Source organism: Rattus norvegicus, chromosome 8 (genome assembly GCF_036323735.1).
Source record: "Rattus norvegicus strain BN/NHsdMcwi chromosome 8, GRCr8, whole genome shotgun sequence".
Lineage (NCBI taxonomy): Eukaryota > Metazoa > Chordata > Mammalia > Rodentia > Muridae > Rattus > Rattus norvegicus.
The window spans coordinates 61669431-61695940 of record NC_086026.1 but is presented as its reverse complement, the minus strand read 5'-3'; the positions used below and the strand labels follow the sequence as shown (position 1 = coordinate 61695940).

Here is a 26510-nt window from a genome sequence, read left to right as displayed (position 1 = left end):
AATAAAAAAATTAGCAGGTGAGCGAATAGGTGTGCTGAGCAGCTGGGCGTACGTTCCTCTGCCGTTCTCTGAAGTAACTCGTTTTCTAAAAAAATAAATTTAAAAAAAGCACTTATTCTTTTCTTCCTAGTTCTTGCCCATCTTTTCGGTGTTTTCAAAAAGGGAGGAAATCAGTTCTGATTATTCAGTTTCCTTCTGAATGTTTTTCTCCTCCCCCTTAGGTGAGGGTACAAAGGCCAAGGCAGTTTCGCTTTCTCCAATGAACAGGCTCCAGGACTTCACCCCTGATCGTGGAGAGGACTCATGATTGCTTGCCGCTCAGCTCAGGGGCTCAACAGGAAAAAGCCATTGAGATGAGGGCAACTTTCAGCCGTGCTTACATCGGAGTGCAGGCATCCGTGTGCTGTGAGCCTGCTGTACCCACAAGCACCGAGAGGAAACCTCCGTTTGGAAACCCTGTGGGAGATGAGATGCTGGGAAAAAAGGAGGTAGAGCAATGGGAGCCTGATCAGACAGATTTCTGTTCTTGTCTTGTCGTTCAAGTTCCGTCGCCTTTATCTGAGGGTAAGAAGGCTGGGCTGCAGGAAAGACAGTTCTATCTTTGGGAGAAATAACTTCCTTGTTGTTCCCTAAAGTTATAAGAATAGTTAACGGTTATGATCTTTCTGCATGTCCTGTTAAAACAAAATAAAACCCCCGCGGTGTGTTACTACATTTATTCCTGTCAATAACCTCCTGAGGGGAATATTCTTATCTCCCTTGTTTTGTAGTTTTTCTAATTAATTAATTTTTTAAAGTCTCTGTATAGCTATATATTGGATGCCAAGTATATTCTGTGACATTCTTATCAAAAGTTGAAAAATCTCTGATGAAAATTACATCTGGGGGACTGGTGGGATGGCTAAGCCGTTAAGAGCACTTGCTGATCTTGCAGAGGACCCAGGCTGGGTCTCTAGCGCCCATGTAGCAAACAACCGCCTATAACTTCGCTTCCTGAGGATCCAGTGCCCTCTTCTGGCCTCCTCTGGCACTGTAGTCTTATGGAACACAAAAAACTCAGGGAGACACCCACACGCATAAAATAAAAATAAATAAATCTTTTAGAAAATAAATTTAGGGGTTAGATATTTACTTAGCCCCATTCTTTCAACCTCTATTTTCTTACCCTTCCCCCTCCCATGAACCCCGTTTGTCTCTCTAAACAGGTGCACTTATACTGTAGATAGATGATAGATAAGATTGAGATAGGATATAGATATAGTTTATAGATATAGATGATGTAGATATATTCATGATGTATACATCTTTGTAAAATCTAGGACCTACACATGAGGGTTCAGTAACTTTTCAGAAGTGATATAACTACTAAGAAACAGAACCTGTGTGTGTGTGTGTGTGTGTGTGTGTGTGTGTGTGTGTGTGTGTCAATGTCCATATGTATGCCCATATGCATGTGGTTATTCATGAACTTGTGTGCATATGGAAGCCAGAGATCAGTGTCTGGAATCTTCTAAGGCAAGCTCTTTTGCTAATCTCAGAGCTCACTACTGACTGGGCTAGCGTGAGCAGCCAGCAAGCTCTGGGAGCCACCTGTCTGTCTTTACCCTTCCCTAGCCTGGGAGCTACAGATTCCTGTTGCCATGTGAAGCTTTTACGTGGTTGCTAGGGATCTGATGTCAGATTTTTGCTTGCACAGAAAGCACTTTATCAAGTGAGTGCTCTCTCTTTCTCTCTCTCTCTCTCTCTCTCTCTCTCTCTCTCTCTCTCTCTCTCTCTCTCTCTCTACCAAAGAAAGTAGATGCATCCAGGGTCTAAACTCTTAAACTCTGAAACACTCTGCCTTTCCTCCCCTGGGCTGTCCACCATCCCACTCTAGGTTGTTGTTCCCCTATCCTGTAGCCAGTCTTCTGCCTAAATCCCTGTCATATCCTTGCTTTCTGGTGACTCCTTACATCTGGGTTTTGAGATGTTCTACTTTGTCTTTTCTGGGGATCAGTCCTGAGTGAATGCATGTTGACATGAGCATAGCCATACTAAGGATCCATACTTCAGATTCATGGCTATGTTAAGCCCTCCCCTGGACTAGGCTTAGGGGAATGGACCAGGTTTAGGGGCTTGATAAAGCCTTCACCTTCTCCAAATACAAATGTTGACAATGTATACCAAAAGTGTCGACTTCAGTTCTCCTTGGTTAGTGCAGGCTGAGACTGCTTCCCCACAGAGTTCAGCTATACATAGTAACTGCTCCAAGTTTCCCTGTTACCAGGGTCTCTACCAGATCACGTGGCCCACCTGGCCCCGCCTTTCTGTAGCGGCTTCTGTTGTATCCTCATTCCTATCACCCGGTTAAGTCAATCCCAAAGCTGTGCAGGCTATGGCAATCTCTCCAAAGTCATTTTGCAAATACTTTGGTCTCTAACAAGACTGCATTTGCTGCTCTCTGAAACATTCTATTTCCCCGTGTATTTCTCCTTACACCTATTCATCCTGGACCCTGAGTGATCTGTACCTGCCGAAGAACCATCTCCACCACAAATGGCCTGACCAAAGCAATCAATGGCTACCATCCGTTGAGTCCTTACTGTATACTAACTTTGTGGGCATGGGATAGGTACTAGTATTATGTCCGTTCTATAAGTATTGGAATGAAGGTTCAGTCATACCAGAAACAAGGTCCTAAAGCCATGAGCAGGCTGAAGAGGACGTGAATGCAATTAATTAAAGACAGAGTCTGAGCTCCCAGCCACTGTGCACAGGTGAACAGTGTTATGCCCAAGCCCTTGAGTCTCCAGTATCGTGTGCTTACCGCTTTGCTTAGCCTTCTGCGGCTCCTACAAAGAATTATCCCTCAGCCTCTGCCTGCCAGAGGTCCCACACTGCGCCTCTGTTGCAGCAATTACTCCACTCTGTTGCAGTTTTGGCTGTGTCTCTGGCCCATCAGATTCACTCTGTGTGAGGCCATGGCGTTCATTTTTATGTCCCCCAGGAACCTAGTGCCATATCGGAAGCTCAGCAGGGGCTGCCTTGACATGTGCTGAATTCACTGAACGGCTGTTTATTGAACACCCACAGAAAGACTCTTGCCCCTGCCCACAAGCTCCCTGGTTTAATTGTTTTTATCCTTTCTTAGTTTGCACCCCCCTTTGAGAGTCTGATGGAAGTCGTGCATCTTAACAACAGAAAAAAAAAAAAAAACATCCACTGATAAAACTCTCCACCCTTCTTTAGGTGGCTCGGACTCGGGGTTCAGAGTCTAATTGGTTTCAACTCCATTACTAGTGAATCGAATAGCTTTTTATACTTTAAATATTTTTCTTTTTCAAGTTATAAAAGTCTAATTTGGGTTACCTTGGATAGGAGGAGAAGTCCACTTTGTTTTTGTTGAGCGGGGTATGGTCTGGAAACAGTGAAACAACAATAACAAAGAAAACGCAACTATGACTAAGCCTCTCTGAAGCAAATGGAGTCAGATACTCCAACGCTACCAGCATAAGGTCCTCTCTGCAGCTCTAGTCTTCGAAAGCAGCCTCCTTCCTCAGTGACTGAGGTTCTCTGTAATCATAGCTCACTACTAGAGGGAAGGATACCCCTCTGCCCTTACCCACAATTTAATAATTAATAATAATAATATAAAAATAATAATTTTCCTTGAAAATTCTAATTGACTCAAGTGAGTGACATATGGACTGAGGCCTAGAAGGACAGCACAGTACTTTCTTTCTTACATGTGGTCACAAGCTGTCCCCTGCTGACCCAGGCAGACAGCATGCAAACCTTTCTCACCCCAATGTATTATTCTTTGCTTTCACTTTAGCACCATCAGATTTGCCCGCTCCATATTGCATCTATTCGGTTCCCAAGTCTTTCACTTTTAACAGACTGGGCATCCAGGCTCCCTGGGAGAAGACTAAGTGTGAGCATCTATCATGATGATGAACGAGAATTAGTTTATCTAATAGAGTTCTACCTTTTATATTCCACATGCTAGGCCTAAATGCTACTGACCTTTAGAGGTAGGAGAGCCAAGCCCCATTATCTGATCCCTTGTAAATAGCTGAGGAAACTGAGGACTGCACAAGTTAGAATCAAGGCCCAAGATGGCGCTCAAAGGTTGAAAGCTCCCAATCTATTTAGCTTCTTGCGTGACATACCAAAAGAAAAATTTGCTTTGTAACAGGCCCAGTGGTATTTACCAGTACTCTAGCTCGGTTGTTTCTTCTCTCAGACAAGCCTTCACTTCAATACTGTACATACAAATACAGAGAAGCTAGTGTTATGGAAAGTGTATATTACAGGTGTTAGGAGCATGGGCTTCAGAGCCAGGCATTTTATAGTCACATGTAAGATCCTCTATTTATATGTTGAACAGGTACTTAACATTCCTGCGGTCTCTGTGACCCCAACTATAAAATGGCACTGCCCCTATAAAGCAGCATTCCCCTCTAGTGTTAATTGTGTTGCGATTTGTTGCTCTGCCATTGACAGGACCCAGATACTCAGTGATTGTATCCAGTACATTGGTTTGGGAAGAATAAATTAAGTCATAAAATCCATGAGAAAAGTTTCTGATGCAGGGTAAGCAGAAAAAAACCTATAAACTGAAATTGCAAACACTGAGACGGTCCTAAAGGAAAAGACAATAAAATTAAGTCATTTTCTAGATGCCAAGTAATTCAAACTTTGAACCCATCTGCACTCATCAAGGTTTCTGCCACAAACTTTCTTCTTGTACAAGACCCTTCAGATGGCTCCTGTCATACATATCAGCTGTTGTCACTGAGATGGTCATGCCTAACAATAGCACGGCCACAGATTACAGCAATAGCTACTCTGAAACTCAGTAGCTACAATAGAGACAAGAGCTTTTGTTCTGCAGAGTCAACTGGTCAGAGATACACAATGTATTTGGACTATTTTTTAACAAAACTATAGTTTTGAGCATATTAATTGAAAAAAGTCACTTTTCTTTTTGACCTTTGAAAGCATAAGGAGAAATAATTATTGGTTTAAAGACAAATTTGTTTTGAACTGAAGTTTATTCCGTTTTTTTTTTTTTTATGTGCTTTGTTGAGGTGCAAAATGCCTTTTTGTACCATTGTTAAATTATTCACCACTCCCCGTCTTTCTGGCGTGCCATTGTAGAGCCAAATAGATGTCTCTGCATGGAATAAAAAATAAATCAATGATGAGTCAATTCATGGAAGAAACACATTTTAAATAATAGCGCATTACCATTATCTGAAATCTGTTGATCATCAAAAGATGGTCGAGAATATCTATGACCCGGTGAGATTTCCAAGGAACATTGAATTTGTGCTCAGCCCAGTTTAAAGACAACTCTTGATCTAGAGTTGACGAAACAGCACAGAAACTGGACAGGAAGAAAGAACACCTGTGGGCAGGGAGGAGGAGGAGGATGGTGATGTCATAGCCCAGCAGACTCTGTGCTGGCCCTGCATATTCTGTTCATGGTTTCTTTCATCTTAAGAGTTATTCCTCTTAGAGGATGAGAAAATTGAGCCCAAATGACTAAGAATCTGCGTGTGTTCTGTGCCTGGAGAAGATCAGTTCTTTCAACTCATCTCCCAGAGGCAATTTCAACCCCTAGCTTCATCGTGCTCCCTACAGAGTCATTCATCTGTAGAAAATGCTGTGACCTATCTACTCCAAATCAAAATGTTTTATTGCCTTGGAACACACAGGACACCCTCATGTGCTCCTACTGTCTTCAGCTCAAAACAATTATGTAACTCCAAATGTTCAAACGCACACAAATTGGAAGGAAAATGGGTCGGTGATTTGTCATTAATTTCTGCCACCTGTTTCTGGTATTAGTGGAATTATAGCAATTTCATGTATCAGAAAAGTTACTTTCAAATAAAGTGAGTCAGGCCTGCCTCATTCATGTCTCCATGGGCCACAGACTCCTGCTGTTAGCGATATCTGTGTGTTGCTATCAGCATTTGGAGCCAACCCTAAGTGACTAAAACCGAAGACAGAATCATCTGCCAGAGTTGATGAGCAGGAAAATGAAAGCCAGTGGGAGAAGTTTACGCACTCATACTCATCCCACAGTCACACAAAGCACACTGGCACTCACTCGTGAGAAGAGGAATCTATAGCATGCATGTTATAACCAACCGACAGCTACACTGGACATCAGCATAATTTAGGATTGAACTGTGAACTCCAAGGAATAACACACATAGTAGAAAAGATTGGGCTCCATGTGTAGTGCAGGATACCTGAATTGTAAGCAGAGAACACAGCCACTCAAGACAAGAGACTCTGTCTTTCTATGTCTGTCTAGCAAAATCCCAGCTGCCCTGGTGCCTGGAATTCCACCAATGGAGAATCAGTCATGTGTAGGCATTGTCCCTCTGGCATTACTCTCTTTGCAAACACAGAACCTTGGAGGCAGTAAGCATGACACCAGGAAAATGGTGGAATGAGTAACTATAAGGCATTTTTGATGAGTGGTAGAGACCGCAGCATGCCTGTGACACTCTGGGCATTCTAGTCGTCAAAGAAGTGTGAGAAAGGAAGATGGAAGGGCCATTGGAGCTCACCGAGTTTACTAACTGTTGATAGAGTTCAAATGAAGAGGTTAGGGTGGCCATGAGCAGAACAAACACTTGCTTCTCAAGCCGAATGTCTTCAGTCCCATCCCTGAAATCTATAGCGGAATTAGAACCAATTCCCCAGAACTGTTCTGACTTTCACACATGTTACCCTGGCACAGGGACACTTGTTCTTGAGGACAGACATCACACAAGCACACAAAATGATGATGATGGCAGTGGTGGCGGTAATCAAATACACACATAAACAACAATGATGATAAGGTTGTTGTTGTTGATGATGATGATGATGAAATGAAATGAACATATTTTTAAAATTAAATACAATTAAATATGGGATTAGGGGTAGGGAGAAGCTTAGTGTGGTAAAGTACTTGCTGTGCAAACATGAAGAACTGATTTCAGATTCCCCAGAGTCCATGTAAAAGCCAGACATAATAGCACATCTGTAATCACAACACTCCTGTAGCAAGATGAGAAGGAGAGAGAGAAGTATCCCTAGGAGCTCACTTGACAGCTAGCCTGGTTTATGCAACAGTGAACCATAAAACCTGTCTGGGGGTGAAAATCTGTACTCGGGATGGTCTCCTGACCTCCACATGTGACCTGTGACACATACACTCACACACAGGCCGCATACATACACACACACACACACACACACACACACACACACACAGGGTAGGGGGAGGCAGAGATACAGTGAGATTTTAAAAGATATGAGCAACAACAAACAATGTGGATATCCATCCACAGGTAAAATACTAATTTGTAAAAAATAAATACCAATATGACTGTATAAAATATTGCATCAATAACATTTCTATTTCCTTGGCATATTGTAACAGAAAATAAATAATAATATTTCCTATGAAAGAAAGTGATTTTATGACATTCTATTTATCTGCACACACAAAGTGACATTTATAATTTATTGTGAAACTCTCCCTGTTTTGTTTTAACAGCTCCAATCTCAGTTGTTAAACTCTACCTAAAAGTACTGGATAAACTATATGACAGTTCTTCACAAGCTTATTGGAAATCATCCTTTCCGTTTGCTCAGCAGGCTTTTGCTGAGTACTTCCGAGCCTCAGTCTTGTAGCTGACAAAGCTCTTGTCACACCCATTCCATCACTAACCACTGGGCCTGCCAAACTCAGCTTTGATCCCATGAGTATTCACTGGGCTGAGATGCCATCAAAGTATCTGCTTCTTCATTTTCAGTGTTTGTTAGATGGAAGAGTTTGAATTGTTCATCTGCTTTTTGGGTTATGAACGTCAAGCATCTGGTATTTGATTGTGTATTGCCAGGTAAGATCACAATAATCTTCAAACATTGTGATGGCAAGTAGATTCATGTGTGAGGAAAAGTGTCTTCCTGCTGGTAAATGTCTCCTTAGCTTTGATAAAAGGTGTGGAAGACATTGCACAACACCTCAAATTGCCAAGGAAAGAGAGTAGATTCTTTGGCTTTCTAAGGAGCCTGAAAGATAATGCAATTCAATTTCCAATCTAATTTTCCTCTTTCTGTTTGCAAAGGAAAAAAAAATCAAATGCTGGGAGAGGAAGTGGATATTCCTGGCTACTGATCTGTTAGGTAGACAGCCTGAGGACAAGAATCAAACTTCTAACTCCAGTCAATGGTTTGGTGGCCTTATGTCAAACAGATCAAGAACTTTGGGGGTGGCACGTGTCAGTCTGAACCTGCAGGGACACTGCCAATTAAAGGGAGTGGTGATCAGTTGTACACAAAGCATCAGAATTAGTTCTCAGTCCACACTGTAGGGGATTAGTGAGTCAGTATCCTCAGATGGTGTTGGTTACAGCTTTCTCATCCTGAGACCAATATGACATATCTGAAATAACGAATTTAGTACAGATGTAGATCTGGGAAGTTTTCAAGTGAGGGAAGAAATTCTACCTCGAAATTAAAAGTTAGGAAGCCTATGAAGAATGACTTGGGGTCTGGGAAGACTGCTTTGTTGGTTAAGTTTTCTCCATACAGACAAAAGGATCTGATCTTAACCTGTAGGAAAAGCTGCATTTATGGTACGTGCTTGCCATCTTAGCACCAAGGATGTGGAAATAGATGGATCCCTGAGGCTTGCTTACCAGCCAGACTAACCAATTTGGCGAGTTCCAGTGAGAGGACATGTCTCCAAAAAAAAAAGAACAGGTCTGTGCCTTGAGCTGACCCTGTGACACAGATCTCTGTACCCAGATCCCACTAGGAGGAGTGATGGCACACCTGAGAACACATGTAAGACCACCACTTCTGCTTAAAGGGACCCGCCTGTAGCGCTCAAGACACAGGAACCGTGAAGCAGTCTGGGATAGGATACTGTCTGGTCCCGGAGCTGACTCTGTACCACAGCTCGCTATACCCAGATCCCTCAGGGACAGAACTGTTCTCCCAGGAGTCCTGACACACAGGATAACAGGAGAGTCAAGCTACTGTCAGAGACAGCAAGACTAGCTAACACCGGAGATAACAAGAGGCAAGTGCAAGAACTCAAGCAACAGAAACCAAGAATAGTTGGCATCATCAGAGCACAGTTCTCCCACCAAAGCAAATACTTGATATCCAAACACACTGGAAAAGCAAGATTTGGATTTAAAATCACATCTCATAATGATGATAGAGGACTTTAGATGGACATAAATAACTCCCTTAAAAAATACATGAAAAAACAATAGAAGCCCTTAAAGACGAAACACAAATACCCTTTAAAGAATTACAGGGAAACACAATCAAATGGGTGAAGGAATTGAACAAAATCATTGAGGATTTTAAAATGGAAATAGAAAAAAATTAAAGAAATCACAACGGGAAACAACCCTGGAAATAGAAAACCTAGAAAACATATCAAGAGTCATAGATGCAAGCATTACCAACAGAACACAAGAGATAGAAGAGAGAATCTCAGGAGCAAAAGATACCACAGAAAACATTGACACAACCATCAAAGAAAAATGCAAAACACTAAAAGCTCCTAACTCAAAATATCCAGGAAATCCAGGACACAATAAGAAGATTAAACCTAAGGATAATAGGTATAGAGAAAACAAAGATCCCCAACTTAAAGGGCCAGTAAATATCTTCAACAAAACTATAGAAGAAAAATTCCCAAGCCTAAAGAAAGAGATGCCCATAAACATACAAAAAGCCTATAGAACCCCAAATAGATTAGACCAGAAAAGAAATTCCTCCCATCACATAATAATCAAAACAGAAAATTCACAAAACGAAGAAAGAATATTAAAAGCAGTAAGGGAAAAGGGTCAAGTAACATAAAAAGGCAGACCTATCAGAATTACACCAGACTTCTCACAAGAGACTATGAAAGCCAGAAGATCATGAGCAGATGCCATACAGACCCTAAGAGAACACAAACACCAACCCAGGCTACCATATCCAGCAAAACTCTCAATTAACATAGATGGAAAAACCAAGATAGGCCAAGACAAAACCAAAATTACACAATATATTTCCAAAAATCCAGCGCTACAAAGGATAATAGATGGAAAAATCCAACAAAAGGTAGGAAACTACGCCCTAGAAAAGAAGAAAGTAAGATTCTTTCAACTAACCCAAAAGAAGACAGTTAGCTACACAAACATAATTCCATCTCTAACAATAAAAATAATAGGAAACAGCAGTTTATAGTTCCTAATATCACTCAACATCAATGAACTCAATTCCCCAATAAAAAGACATATACTAACAGACTAAATATATAAACAGGACCCAGCATTTTGCTGCATACAGGAAACACACTGACACTTCCTCATAGTAAAAGCCTGGGAAATTTTTTTCCAAGCAAACGTCCCAAGAAACAAGCTGGAGTAGCTATTCTAATATGGAATAAAATAGACATTCAACCAAAAGTTATCAAAAAAGATAAGGAAGGACACTTCATACTCGTCAATGAAAAAAAATCTACCAAGATGAACTCTCAATTCTGAATATCTATGCTCCAAATGCAAGGGCACCCACATTCATAAAAGAAACTTTGCTAAAACTTAAAGCACACATTGCACTTCACACAATAATAGTGGGAGACTTCAAAACCACACACTCATCAATGGACAGATCATGGAAACAGAGAATAAACAGAGACACAGTGAAGCTAACAGAAGCTATGAACCAAATGGGTTTAACAAATATCTATAGAACATTTTTCCTAAAGCAAAAGAATATGCTTTCTTCTCAGCACCTCATGGTACCTTCTCCAAAACCAACCATATAATTAGTCACCAAACATGCCTCAACTGGTACAAGGAGATTGAAATAATCCCATGCATCCTATGAGATCATCACGGACTAACACTTGTCTTCAATAATAACAAAAATGACAAAAAGCCCACATACACATGGAAGCTGGACAACGTTCTACTCAATGAAAACTTGGTCAAGAAAGAAAGAAAGAAAGAAATTAAAGGCTTTTTAGAATTTAATGAAAATGAAGACATAGCATACCAAAACTTATGGGACACAATGAAAGCAGTGCTAAGAGGAAAACTCATAGCTCCGAGTGCCTCCAAAAAGAAACTGGAGAGAGCGTACACTAGCATCTTGACAGCACAGCTGAAAGCTCTAGAACAAAAAGAAGCAAATACACCCAAGAGGGGTAGACTGCAGGAAATAAGCAAATTCAGGGCTGAAATCAACCAAGTAGAAACAAAAGAACCATGCAAAGAATCAACAAAACCAGGAGCTGGTGCTTTGATAAAATCAACAAGATAAATAAACCTTTAGCCAGACTAACCAGAGGGCACAGAGACAGTATACAAATTAACAAAATCGGAAATGAAAAGGGAGACATAACAACAGAATCTGAGGAAATTCAAAAAAATCATCAGATCCTACTACAAAAGCCTGTACCCAAATGAAACTGGAAGATTTGGATGAAATGGACAATTTTCAAGACAGATACCAGGTACCAAAGTTAAATGATGATCAGATACACCATCTAAACAATCCCATAACCCCTAAAGAAATAGAAGCAGTCATTAAAAGTCTCCCAACCAAAATAAACCCAGGACCAGATGGGTTTAGTGCAGAATTCTATCAGACCTTCAAAGAAGACCCAATACAGTACTTTACAAATTATTCCACAAAATATGAACAGAAGGAACTCTACCCAATTTCCTCTATGAAGCCACAATTACACTTATACCTAAACCACACAAAGACCCAACAAAGAAAGAGAACTTCAGGCCAATTTCCCTTATAAATATTGATGCCAAATTACTCAATAAAATTCTCACAAACCATATCTAATAACACCTAAAAATGATCATCCATCATGATCAAGTAGGCTTCATCCCAGGGATGCAGGGATGGTTCAGTATACAGAAATCCATCAATGTAATCCACTATATAAACAAATGCAAACAAAAAACTACATGATCATCTCATTAGATACTGAGAAAGCATTTGACAAAATTCAACACCCCTTCATGATTAAAGTCTTGAAAAGACCAGGAATTCAAGGTCCATACCTAAACATACTAAAGGCAATGCCCAGCAAACCAGTAGCCAATACCAAGCTAAATTGAGAGAAACTTGAAGCAATTCTACTAAAGTCAGGGACTAGACAAGGCTGCCCACTCTCAACCTACCTATTCAATATAGTACTTGTAGTCCTAGTCAGAGCAATTAGACAGCAAAAAGAGATCAGAGGGATACAAATTGGAAAAAAAATGAAGTCAAAATATCACTATTTGCAGATGATATGATGGTATACTTAAGTGACCCCAAAAATTCCACCAGAGAATTCCTAAACTTGATAAACAACTTCAGCAAAGTGGCCATATATAAAATTAACTTAAACAAATCAGTAACCTTCCTCTACTCAAAAGATAAAGAGTTATGAAAGAAATTAAGGAAATGACACCTTTTACAATAGTCACAAATAATATAAAATATATTGGGGTGACTCTATGCGAGCCAAGTGAAAGATCTGTATGACAAGAACTTCTGGTCTCTGAAGAAAGAATTTGAAGAATATCTTGGAAGATAGAAAGATCTCTCATGCTCATGGATTGGCAGGGTTAATATAGTAAACACATGGCCATCTTGCTGAAAGCAATCTACACATTCAATGCATTCCCCTTCAAAATCCCAAGTCAATTCTTCACAGGGTTAGAAAAAGCAATTTCCAAATTCATTTGGAATAATAAAAAACCAGAATAGCCAAAACTACCCTCAACAATAAAGGAACTTCTAGTGGACTCACCATCCCTAATCTCCAGCTGTATTATAGAGCAATAGTGATAAAAATAAAATTGTATGGTATTGGTACAGCGACAGGCAGGGTAGACCAATGGAATAGAATTGAAGACCCAGAAATGAACCTACATACCTATTCTCACTCTATCTTTGACAAAGGAGCTAAAACCATACTGTGGAAAAAAGAAAGCATTTTCATCAAATGGTACTGAATCAACTGGAGGTCAGCAGGTAAAAGAATGCAAATCAATCCATTTGTCTCACCTTGTACAAAGATCAAGTCCAAGTGGATCTTGGAGCTCTACATAAAACCAGATACACTGAAACAAATAGAGAAAGTGAAAAAGAGCCTTGAACACATGGGCACAGGGGAAATTTTCCTAAACCAATGGCTTATGCTCTAAGATCAAGAATTGAGGAATGAATGGGACCTCATAAAATTGCAAAGCTTCTGTAAGGCAAAGGACTCTGTCATTAGGACAGAACAGCAACCAACAGATTGGGAAAAGATCTTTACCAATCCTACATCTGATAGAAGGCTAATATCCAATATATACATAGAATTCAAGAAATTAGACTGCAGAGAATCAAATAACCCTATTAAAAATGGTATACAAAGCTAAACAAAGAAGTCTCAACAGAAGAGTATCAAATGTCTGAGAAGCACCTGAAGAAATGTTCAACATCCTTAGTCATCAGGGAAATGCAAATCAAAACAACTCTGAGATCCCACCTCACACCTCCTATGGTTTCCATGTGTACATATGCTCATAGGATAAGCATGCACACATATGCACATACACACAGACACACACAGACACCACACACACATGCACATGCATGCTTGCACGTTCGCACGCTTGCACATGCAGAATGACTTAGTCATCGAGTTGTATTGTAGATTTTAAATATTTAGTGTGTATGATATATATGTGCAGTACATGTGCATTTATTTGTATGCATGTAGATGTCTGTAAATACTATGAATATATGGTATGGATGGATGTCACAAATATTCATTCTCACCTATTTTATTTGGGGTAGGACCTCTCGTTCACCACTAGGCTAGCTGGTCCATACCTTGGGGATTCTCCTGTATCTTCTGTATTCTTGTAGAAATTCTGCAATTATATGTGTATGCAACTTGACCTAGTGTCAAGTGGTTCTGGGCATCTGAACTCAACACCTCTTATGTTGGCACCACATGTAATTCCCATTGAGCTATTTCTCCACACCATGGAGTAGTTTTCCCCGCAGTTAACCAGTACCTAATTAAGCATAAAAGATGTCTTAGTTAGGGTTTGTATTGCTGTGCTAAAACATCATGACTAAAAGCAGCTTGATGAAGAATTTGTTTATTTCAGCTTACAGTTAGTTCCACATTGCAGTTCATCACTAAAACATTAGAGTAGGAACTCAAATGGCACAGGACCCTAGAGCCAGGTGCTGATGCAGAGGCCATGGAGGAATGCTATCTATGGGCCTGCTTTCTATGGCTTGCTCAGGCTGCTTCCTTATCCTGGACCACCAGCCCAGAAGTGTCACCAACCAAGATGAGGTGGGCCCTTCCTTGTCAATCTCTAATTAAGAAAATGCAATATAGACTTGCCTGCAGGTCAGTCTGGTGGGACTATTCTCTCAATTGAGAGTACCTCTTTCTACATGACACCGCCTTGTGTCAGGTTGACATTAATCTGGCCAGCACAGAAAATATCCCATGGTGGAGCTGTGGAAACTCATGTCATCTGAGAAGCAGCCCCAGATTTGGAATGCTTGAGATGGTTGTCCCATTAATAGGAGTACCTAACTTTTGCCAGCTAGCCCTCAAGGCAGGGTTGAATAGAAGAATAAGAAGACATGGTGACCAGGATGTGCAAGGAGATGAGGGAAAATAAAAGATAGTTACCACATGAACACAATAACTCCCTGTTTATATCTGTTACCATGCTAAGTGCCTATGGTCATCTAATTTAATCCTGATGAGGGACCTATGATACAGGCATTAACTGTATTTCCTCTCGTTTGCTTTTCTTTCCTTTTTTGCTTTTTTCTTTTTTCTTTCTTTTCTTTTTGTTGGAGAGTGTGGTGATTCAAGATAAATAAATAAATGTATATAATATATAAATATATAATAATATATAAATATATATTGTCTTAGAGATCATTATGTAGACCATGCTGATCTCAAACTGACAGATCCTTCTGCCTCCTTAATGCTGGGTTTAGAGGAATAGAGCAATACAGCACCATGCCCAGCTAGCTCTGTTTTCTGACCAAGGGAAGTAAGATTCATATCCACTAATTAAGTTACCCAAGGTCACGGAGATAATTAGCAGCAGAGTGATGTTTCAGAGATAGGTAACTGTTCACATAAACTAGACGCCCAACATGAAAAGTTATAGCTATGAAAAGTTATAGCTACTATGGAAACAACATTTTCATTCTTCAAAAGGTTAAAAATAGAATAGCCATGTATCTCGACAAAGCCTATTCTGGGTAGATAGCCAGATGAAATAAGATTTAACTTAAAGAAATGTTTATACACCTACATTGATAGTAACATTGTTTGTAAAAACCAAAAAAGAGCAAACCAAGTGTCCTAACAGAATGAATAGTCTGTCTGTCAGTCTGTCTGTCTCTCATAATTTATATATAAATATATATATATCCCTTAAAATATGAGATTCTAATACATGCTACAATATATAAGGGTCAACACTGTGTGGTTTGACAAACATATATTACCAAGACCCAGTAAGCTCTTAGATGTGGGAGTAGAGTGGTGTTTTCTAGGGAATAAGGTTGGGATGAATATGAAATTACCATTTAATGAGTAAAGATTTCTAGTTTGGGCACACACAACAAGCTCTAGGGGTGGATGTTGGTGATGGCTGCACGATGATGTAAATCTGCTTAATGTGTTGAAGTATATGCCTACAAATGACTAAAACAATACATTTTATTCATATGTTATTTGTGAGTCAAAATGTACTTACCCACCCCCTCCATTAAGTTCTTACAAGTTATATTATTTTCTACCTGTTTATACTACAAAATACCAACGACCCAATTACTCATAAGCAACAGGGATATATTAAGCATTCTGGAGCCAGGTGGGAAAGGGGGGACAAGATAAATGCACAGAAAGATCTAAGACCCAGAGGGCTCATCACTTCCTATTGATGACACTTGTCTGCTGAGTCTTCACATGTGTGAAGTTGTCGGTTGCTCTCAGCCTGTTTCCTAAGGGAACCAGTTCCATTCATGAAAACAGAACTCTCATGACTGGACCAGTTCTTCAAAAAACACACTTCTTAATGCTACCGCATAGCTATGTTATTTTCCAACATGTGGATTTGAGGAAATTCCAACACTCTAGAGACTGCACTGGATCGTAGATGACCGACCAATAACTACGTTTCCCAAGTCACATAGACTCCTGTAGGGACATTTGAATAATTGTTACTATCAGCACATGGTACAGAATTACATAGGAACAATGAAAGGGGAAACATGACTTAATATAAGGCACTGTAGTTTGGGGATTTATTATCTAAATGATACAAAGAGATTTATTCATTTCCTTCTATATCCAACCTAAAAAGAAAAAGTAGAAGGGAGACTCAAAGGCTAAAAATGAAGTCAAGGGTAAGAAACACTGCCTGGAAAGGTCTAAAAGCAACAAGATAGCCCTGGAAATCTCCAGCCACCAGCACATGTGAAAGCTGTGTGTAGACCTGTAGGAAAAGGACAATCCAATCTATTGTGATATTCTAACCTTGATCAATAAAATAGGCACAATGAGCACTGTTTAGAACTCTTAACATAGGGGAAAGAAAACTGAGACTTAGCTCCTGAACTGCAAAGGAGAAAGAGGGTAGTGATGGCCCCACCAAAGAACTCAGTGTTCACAAACAGACAGTGTCAACAGCCATTCATAAGAACAGAAAATTGGACTCTCGGGGTATTTGCCTTTATGACTACATTCTTCAGATACACAGCCTTTTACTTTATTCATAGGATGCCTGATGCCTTGTATAAACCACCTTTATTTAGGCCACAGGCAATTAGAGAACACAAAAGAATGAGTGAACGCTGAATTTCACATTATAAGAAGGTGATGTGCATGACACATTCCCCGTCCCCAAGAAGGATACCTTGTGGGCCTCACAACCTCTGCCAGCAGAGTAGCATGTCCACTGATAGGGTCTGCACGGAAAGCTGTGCGTTTACCATAGATAAACAAAGGGAGCGTTTAAGTGAGGCAGAATTAGGAGAGGGATTCATTTCAAATACAATAGAAAGGGCATGAGAGCACGCTGCCTGAGCCCTGAGACAATCTAGAGCTGTTTCTCTCACGCATGACCTAACGGTGCTTGGAAAGGAAGCGGAAGCACAGAGAAGCACGTGGCACCACAGATGCACACGCACATTCAGCGGTTTTCGGAGATGGAAGTTATGGAACACACGATGCTCTCAGAGCTCCTGACTCTGGATGCAGTGCGTAGAACACTAAGTTGGAGGAAGCTCCCGCAGCAACAGACTCCTCTCTCGGATGGACCTTCACGATAATAAGCAGAGATCTAATATAAAAATAGATTTAGATCCCAGACTAAACTAATATTTGTACCTGAAGCAAGTTTTAGTTCGCAGTCTGTTTGGTAGACGCTGGAGTACTCGATGGGTTGGCATTGGCATAGATGTCCAGATAAATCACAGCAAAATGACGTGATATTGGAAACTGATTTTGTTGTGTGTCCTCACCCTTTGTAACATGGAACTAAAAAAAAAAACAAAAAAAAACAAAAAAACAAAAACAAAACTCAAGTTCTGCTCAGGTTAATATGGGGCATAAAGACATTCAGTAAGTTTAGTGAGAAATCCCAAGGGTCGTGAAGCAGGATGACATCACTCATGCCGTCTCTCAGGGTACAAAAGAAGCAGAATTTCCAGCTACAGCCCAAGGCTGTTCTTGGTCCACCTTTACTCCCTCTTTAGGGAGAACCCATTGACCCTGGGGTAGGAAATGCTAGAACAACACTCGAAATTCATGTGGGCTACATCTACCAATATTGACTTTTTTGAAACTAGAACAAATTGATCATTTTAAATGTATTTATCCATTCACTTAAAATATTAGCTAAATGCATTACACGTTAACATTTTCGGCATTTTTGAAACAATTTAAAACAGTATCCAACATCAAAAAACTGCTGAGGAAAATGACGTGTGTATTTTGTAAATCTCTTTTGTGCTTGACTTGTCAAAGATTGTCAAAACTGCTCCTACAGTCCATCTACTAACACGCATCATTTAGTCCTCCTATTCTTAGAAATATATTACTATTTTCTTTTGGAAATAATATTAAACAGATTTATCCAGTTTTACCCTAAAATCCACCAAATGATAGGTTCTTACAAGCTAATTGTGTGTGTAATCTGAAAACATGTCATTGAGTGCATCGTGCTTAATTACATTAAAATCTACAAGTATCTTCTGAGCGCTGAGTGGGTCACATCCCCAGGCTGATCCTCTGATGTCATGGACTGAACGTGGGAAAGATATTAATCCCTTGAGATGTGAAGCCCTTCCAGGTGGTGACAGCATACCATTATCTACTCTCAGCAATTCCTGCTTAACATCCCCACCTAAGTATGACAATAGAACCAAGCCAGTGGCAGATAGGAGTCTTGATTTTCACATGAAAAGCTGAACCATTCATCACTGGCCCCAAAGAAAACAAAAATTGTCAGTTATTTTTCCTTAAGACAAACGCTTACTTTGTTCATTTGGGGAAAAGAAAACAAATATTTGCCAAAGACTCAAATCTAAAACTGTAATTAACATAGCAGTCACACTTTCAAGTAAAAGCACCTATGAGGGCCTCCATTTCCCCAGCCCCCAGTGTTTGAAGGCACCAAACACTGGCTAAGGATTCAAGATGATTAATTCACCCCTAACTCTGTTCCCTACTAGTTTTGTGATTTGCCAAACATCATGGCTTCCTCCATGTAAAATGCCAAGGATCTAACAAGAGCCGCCTCCTCTGTGGATGTTGGAAAGGGTTCGTGAACAATACATGGTAACTGTCAGAACGGCCCCTGGCACGTCGATGACGCTGTTAGCTCTTGATACCATCCACTAAAATGTAACATTAGTTTTAATCTTTTGCTTCAATGAGATATTAAGTGCTCCTCATATAATAAACATTTATTAAATAAATTTGAAGAAAATAAAATGGTTGGGGCTAGAGAGATGGCTCAGCAGCTAAGAGCATTAGCTGCTCTTACAGCAGAGCCAAGTTTGGTTCCCAGCCCCCCATGACAGCTCACAACCATCTGTAACTCAAGTTTGAGGGGATCTAATGCCCTTTATTAATCGCAACACAGCATACACACATGGTACACAGACATACATGCCAGTAAAACACTCGTACAAATAAAATAAGTACATGTTTTTATTATAAAAGATGAGAGCTAAACACCTAGTTTATCACCTAAAACAGAGAGTTCTCGTGAATTCAAACATGTCGAGCTTGCATTTAAAAGGGAGAAGCTGAATCCTAACTTCAATAATTAATGTCTATAGGTTTTACACAGTTAAATTAGCAAGGGGATTACACAGATAGGTGTCAAGAACAGTCTAGAAGAACAATGAAGGACAAGGCTCTGGGGACAAGCAAGCATGGATCCAAGTGTAAGACATATTATTTCCTGAGGGGATGATGACAGGGTAATTCTGAGGAATGCCAATAATTGATCATAAACAGTAAACGCTCAGTAAAGATGTTGATCTCAAGTGAGGGGTGGTGTTGCTACCCCACAATCAAAGCTTTGACCCATAATTCTTCCTGTCTGAAAGAAATGCAGGGATGGAAATGGAGAAGAGCCTGAGGAAAAGAAGGCCCAGTGACAGGCCCAAAGTGGATCTAGCTCAAGGGGAAACCCCAAGATCTGACACCATTATTGAGGCTATTCACAAAAAGGGACCTACCATGACTGCCCTCCAAAAGACCCAACAAGCAGCTGAAAGAGTCAGATGCAGATATGTGCACCCAATCAATGGACAGAAGTTGCTGACCCTTCTGGTTGAGTTAGGGAAAAGCTGGAGGAAGCTGAGGAAGAGAGTGACCCTGTAGGAGGACCAGCAGTCTCAATTAACCTGGACCCCTGAGATCTCTTAGACACTGGATCACCAACCAGGCAGCACATACCAGCTGAGATGAGGCCTCCAACACATATACAGCAGAGGACTCCCTGGTCTGGGTTCAGTCAGAGAAGATGCACCTAACCCTCAAGAGACTGGAGGCCCCAGGAAGTTTAGAGGTCTAGTGGGATGGGTGGGGTGGGGACATCCTTGTGGTGACACACATGGGTTGGCGGGCATGGGTGGGGATGTGCAGGGAGGAGGTATGGGATGTGGAACTGTTGGGGGGTGGACCAGGAGAGGAATAAAATCTGGAATGTAAAATTAAATTTAGATTTTTTTAAGTAATGAAATTTACATATTAATAAAAACATAAAAATGGATGTTGATTTCCGTTAGTGAGAGCACATGAGGACGTGGGGAAGCACGTAGCATGGATTGGAGAAGTGAAGGAACAGTGAGATCGCTAGGATTTAAGATAAAAATAATGAGGTTTCACCTTGGGTTTTAGTAACAAGAAGACTGGAGACCTGAGGAAAGACAGAAGGGGAAATTCTACAAGAGCTGGTGAGCATTGCATCCACCCTGGGCTGGCCTTCTGTGCTTTTCATGGAGGCATGAAAGGGGGCTAAAAAGTGAAAATAAAAATAAATAAAATGAGCTTTTCCCGGTAGGTTTGAGGTAAAAGACAGTTGAGAAAGAGGCAGGGGGAGGTGGGTGTGGGATAGAAACAGGCAGGCAGACAGAGAGAGAGAGAGAGAGAGAGAGAGAGAGATACAAAGGAAGACCCTTCTATTGTACCCCGGAAGTTTCTGGGACATCAAGGAAAGGCAGATGCTGAGGAATGAGATCAGAATTGGAGACTTAGCTCTGAGACGTGGCAATATGTGAGTCGTCATGGAAACCACACGTGGAAGGCAATCACCTTGTAAAGACAGCATTTGGCCATGACCAAGAACACAGCATCTGCTTCCCAATGGACAAGTTGATGAAGATAAGCTGCCCTGAGAAAAAGAATGTGGCCCTCCTGAGGGAAAATGATATGGTCCTATCTGAAGGAAAAATAATGTAGTCCTCCCTGAGAGAAAGGGATGCAGTCCTCCCTGAGGGAAAAGGTCCATCTCTGATGGCTTCACACCGTCTTGGGACCTAACAACAGGCATATTCCTCTCTCCCTTTCTGGTCTCTACCTTATCTTCGAATCTCAATCTTTGGGGCTATGTTTTGAGTTGCCCTTGAAAGAGCAATGCCTTATCTGAAATACCCCTCACACCCTCTCCCCTCAATGTTCCTATTTCCTTCATGCAGATTTGAAGTTGCTCCACTAAGTTAAATGACAAGCAAACCCGAAGGCACAGTAACCAGTGTCGTAATGCAGGCACCCACAGCAAGCAAGCTGGTGGCATCTGCGCCTGGCAGACTGTCCTTCCCAAGGCACCCAAAAATCACATTAAGCCTCTCCCTTGTGCATTTGCAACCCTCCATGGAGGCAAATGCAAAAGCAGAGATGACAAGAACAGAAGGCAGCGAATGGAATATAAAACGTGGCTCCATCCCAATTCCACCCCCTCTTCCAGGAGGAGGGAAAACTGAGGAGGTGTGAGGCATTTTAAGGCAGATGATTCCCCAGATATAGAAAGCCTCATAGTCCATTGTTTCCCACCTGGTGTACAGTATTGTTCTCTAGGCAAAGCAAGAATTTTTTTAAAAAAAATCACAAAACTGACTAAACCATCTGTGTCTGGGGGACACTGAAGATTCTCAGGTAGAACTATATATTTATGGGAAGAAACTAGACCACTTGAAAATTCATAAATTCCAGGATTTGAGAAGCAGACACCAACCTGCACCAGGTATTCTGGCTGTTGAGTTCTTCAGCATCCACTTTTGAAAGTTTAAGTACAGAGCTTTGCAACGGGAAGATCCAGGTGACAACCTGTGCTTGAACTCAGGAGAGGAGTACATAGTCTCTAGGGACTCAGGAGGTCTAGAGGAGCTGTGGACCAAGGGGCCAGAATAGGAGCAGATTTATGTGCAGGCCTGGTCCGGATTGTAAACCCCAACAGAAAACCATGGCTCTGGGGAAAGGAGTAGCTGAGAGCAGCCGATGGGACAGAGCTGCTACTCAGTAAGCCCTCAACATCCAGCTACTCAACATTGGCCAATCAGGACACCCTTATATATAGGGTGTCTTAGGGTCTTATTGCTGTGAGCAGACACCATGACCAGTGTAAGTTTTATAAGGGACTAACAGTTAATTGGGGCTGGCTTACAGGTTCAGAGGTTCAGTCCATTATCATCAAGGAGGGAGCATGGCAGCATGTAGGCAGGCATGGGGCAGGAGGAGCTGAGTTCTACATCTTTACCAGAAGGAAGCCAGGAACAGACTGAGCATCCTCAGGCAGCTAGGAGGAGGGTCTCAAAGCTCACCTCCATGGTGACACACTTCCTCTGACAAGGCCACAACTAATAGTGCCACTTCCTGGGCCAAGCATATGTAAACCATCACATTTCACTCCCTGGGCCAAGCATATGCAATCCATCACATATGGCTAGGTATTGCATGCATAGAGTCTCACACTAAACACACAGGACTGCTTCCAAAATGGAGACCAATGCAGCCCATCATCTTACAAAAGAGGACTGTTGCTTAGCATAGCCATATTTTCTTTCCTTCTTTCTTTCTTCCTTTCTTTCTTTCTTTCTTTCTTCCTTTCTTTCTTTGTTTCTTCCTTCCTTCCTTTCTTTCCTTCCTTCTTTCTTTTTTTTTCTTTTCTTTTTTTTTGCACAATACAAGCAAACTTGCCCTTTTTTTCTACTCTGGTCTCAATTTCTTAGTTAACAGCAAGATAAACATAAAGGTACTAAATTTACAGCCAGCACTATGCTTCTGTGACCTTTGGACTCTTTCATTGACAAACTTCTTTTATTGGTGCTTCTAATTTGTCTGTATGGTTCAGCGCACTGCCTGGGGGAGATCGAAGACTCTTCTCTTAATTCGTGCGGCTTGGACTGAATGGATTCTTTTTCCAACTCCTTCCCTATAGAGTTAGGTCTCAGATACTCTGTTAGAATGCCAGCTGAGGACTGGCATGCATCTCCGCATTGGATAAAGAGGAACCATTATCTTGTATTTGGGTAACATTCATATATGAGAACCAAATGTGGTTCTCATTTCAGAAAGCTTGCGTACAGTTTGGACGAATAGAAGCCCAACAGCCGGGCTAATGAGCTACTACAATGTCTCCATGCTTCCTTGCTGGATTTGCTTTCTGCTGCCAGAACTATATTTAAATTTGACTAAAGCTTGCTGATGATTACGGCTTCCCCTGGTTCTCATTGAGATCCTGGCTCCTACTCATAAAGGCTGCAGCTCAAATCACCACTAAAATTGCTGGGTATTAACATTAGGGAAGGAGCAGCTAAGACTGTGGATATACTGGCTTGCTTTTCATTCTCCCCCAGATCCTACCAATTCTCCAACCAGGGGGCCACATATGCTGGATACCGAGGGCATACTTGGAATTCTGGGAATGGGAAGAGATTGTGAAGGGTTCATCCCTTTCTCTTCCTTCTGCCTTTTCTCCTCGGTGACTTCCAGCAGCGATTACTGTGTGTCTAGAAGATATCACAAAGTCACTACTACCCCAGCGACTGGGGCCATAGTTGTGAGCATGGCCAACCAGGGCCCCCTCCCTCCAGAAGTTCATCTTCATTCAGACAGCAGTAGGTGCTGTGAAATTAATGGGGTGGGGTGGTCATGAGAGAGGGTGGGTGGAATAGATAGGGTGGGAAGGGAAAGGCTCTCTGAAGATTTGACATTTAAACTGAGAACTGAGAAGAAAGGGCAATGGGGCTGGAGAGATGACTCGGAGGTTAAGAGCAGTCTTTTCTTCCAGAGGTCCTGAGTTCAATTCCCAGCAACTACATGGTGACTCATAACAATCTAAAATGAGATCTGGGGCCCTCTTCTGGCCTTGAGGCATACATGCAGGCAAAACGCTGTATACATGATAAATAAATCAATCTTTAAAAAAAAAAGATACTGTGATGTTTGAGGGAGTGAATTCTCCTGAATTCTCCAATCAAAGACATTGAGGAATTCAAAGATCCTGAAGTAGGAATTATATCTAGTGAGTTGAGGGAATCAAAGGGATACCTGCATGCTTCTGTGCATTGCAATGGAGAGCAGTGAAGGATGAGGTCAACATGAGGGAAATATGCCATCTCACTGGATGGGCATGGAAGCCAAAGTACTGGCAAGTTTAAAATTGAGCCAAGCTTGGTAGTTCACACCTTTACTTCAGCAATCTGGTGACCATGGCAGATGGATCTCTCTGTAAGTTTAGAACCAGTCTAGTCTACATAGCAAGATCTAGAACCAAAAGGATGACATAATAGGGAGAACCTATCTCAAAAAAAATTTAAGCATTTAAAATATAAGGAGCTAGGATCATATCTTGTGGTATATGACTTGTCTAGCATGTACAAGACTCTGATCTGGCCTCTAGTGCCCTAAGAGAAAATGAATCTGCCCTCTAATCTCATGGGAAATGACTGAGGTGCTGGGTGGAGGGAGCAAGGTAATATGGCTTGCATTTTTAACTAGGTAAAGAGTTTTATTAACCTTTTCCAAACTTTATTCCCAGGCTTCTTCAGCCTAATTTGCCATAAAGAGCGAAACAGGTATAAGCAAAAACTGAAAAGAGCTGCAATGTCGTAGGGAGGAATTGGGCTTAAAACATTAGAGATCTAGATTTTATCAGATCCATAAACAAAAAATTTTTAAATCAGTCATGATTTAAAAAACAAAACCAAAAAACAAAAACAAAACAAAAAAAACAAAACAAACAGCAGCTCCTGTAACTTCCACAAGTGTCACCTTCTTCTGAAGTTGCCTCAATTCTGTTTGCCTTGTTCTTAGAAGTGTCATCAAAATTCTCCACCAGATCTGGACCTCATCATCCTCCTCTCCAGAAATAAGTTGTGCTTTTGCATCCACAGAAGGTTTAGGCAAAGCTTTAACCCGTCTCTTAAACTACTCAGACTGTCTGCTGCAAGCTAGCTGAAGATGCTGGGAAGCATTTTTGTCAGATGCTTTGTCTTAGCATGACCTGTAATGGGGAAGGTGTTTGCTGCCAGAGACGCCTGAACTTTCGGGTTGTTAAAACAAATCACTGTTCCTTGGTTTGTGAACATGTTCACCTCTTCAATACCAGAGATGTTTTTCACCCCTAACTTCTTTAAGGAGAACTGCAGCTTTTCATCGTCTGTTCAGGGGGTTCTGTGAACCACCTTCTTTCTATGAGCAGTTCCTTTCCCACTAATGTGCACCCATGCCTACAGTTTGGCTGGTTTCTCCTGGTTCACGACTGGAAATGGGGCCACGAAGGGGACTAGGGTTCATGCTCAGGGAGTCTCGGGCAGACCAGCAGAGATAAGGCGCCCACATGCAGGGATGCAAAATGACAGTCCCTGACTTGCATTTTTAAAGACAACTCTAGAGCGAATGGAGTAGAAAAAAAAAAAAAAAAAACCCGGCTCATCATTTCAGTCTTCCTTAGTGCTAGAGTCAAAATAATAATGTGGAGAAACCTCAACCCTGTCACTTCTCGGTGGCCGAAGCTCATCTCTAACCTAAGGCATAAAGTTTGGTCCCATGTAGCAGTCCAAGAGACAGAAGTGGGTCCTGATGACAATTCCAGAGTGAGAGGCGTCTTGAATGTGTGGATCTGGCATGTGAATCTTTTTAAAGTACTCCTATTTTAAACTTACCTGCATTTTAACTCCCACAACAGTCTCAACCCTCCTCCTTTTCCTCCTCCTCCTCCTCCCCTCCACTTTCTTCTCCCCTTCCTCCCCCTCCTCTTTTTCTTCCTCCCCTCTCCTCTTCATCCTCCTCTTCTTCCTCCTCTTCCTTCTCCTCTTCCTCCTCCCACATCACTCAAACTCAGCTTCGAATTAGAACCATACAGGAAATCTTTAAAGATCAATATCCAGTTTGTGCCTTTCTGCCATTGAATCAAAATCTTGGGCTGTGTCTCAGTACTTTCTTTAATGCCACTCCACATGATCCCACAGGGAAGTAAGGTTGCTACTGGCTCAGATAAATGGTCATGTCAGACCCCTCTGATAGTGATGACATGTGGCACGGGACAATGGGGCACATGCTCTCCCACTGCTGGGTCCCTGGAGAGCCTGGGGGAAAGGCTGTGATGAGCTCTTGAATGACAGGCACATTGTGAAGCCTGAACGCACACAAGCTCACACACAGCTGACTGCTCTGCGGTCAGGGCATCTTACTCCACAGCGGCTGCCCCGAATTGCCAAAGGAAGCTAGAGGACCGTTGCCTCCTTAGGGGAATTCTGAAGACCTTGACAAACTCCAAATAATTTTTTGAAAATTAGAGACAAAGGGTGATTTCATTTCAATAGGATGCCTGTGCAGCTAGCTCCACAAAGATAGGTGCCACCCCTGCTCTGAGCGCCTGACATCCCACAGAGCCCAAAATGTAAAAGCTAACACATCTTGTCGAGCTCTAAAATAA

At 41.4% G+C, this 26510-nt stretch overlaps 1 pseudogene; it reads right to left on the bottom strand.

The window, feature by feature from the left end:
* Positions 1–366: 366 nt before the first annotated feature.
* Positions 367–26033, bottom strand: Btf3-ps12 (basic transcription factor 3, pseudogene 12; annotated as a pseudogene).
* Positions 26034–26510: the final 477 nt, after the last annotated feature.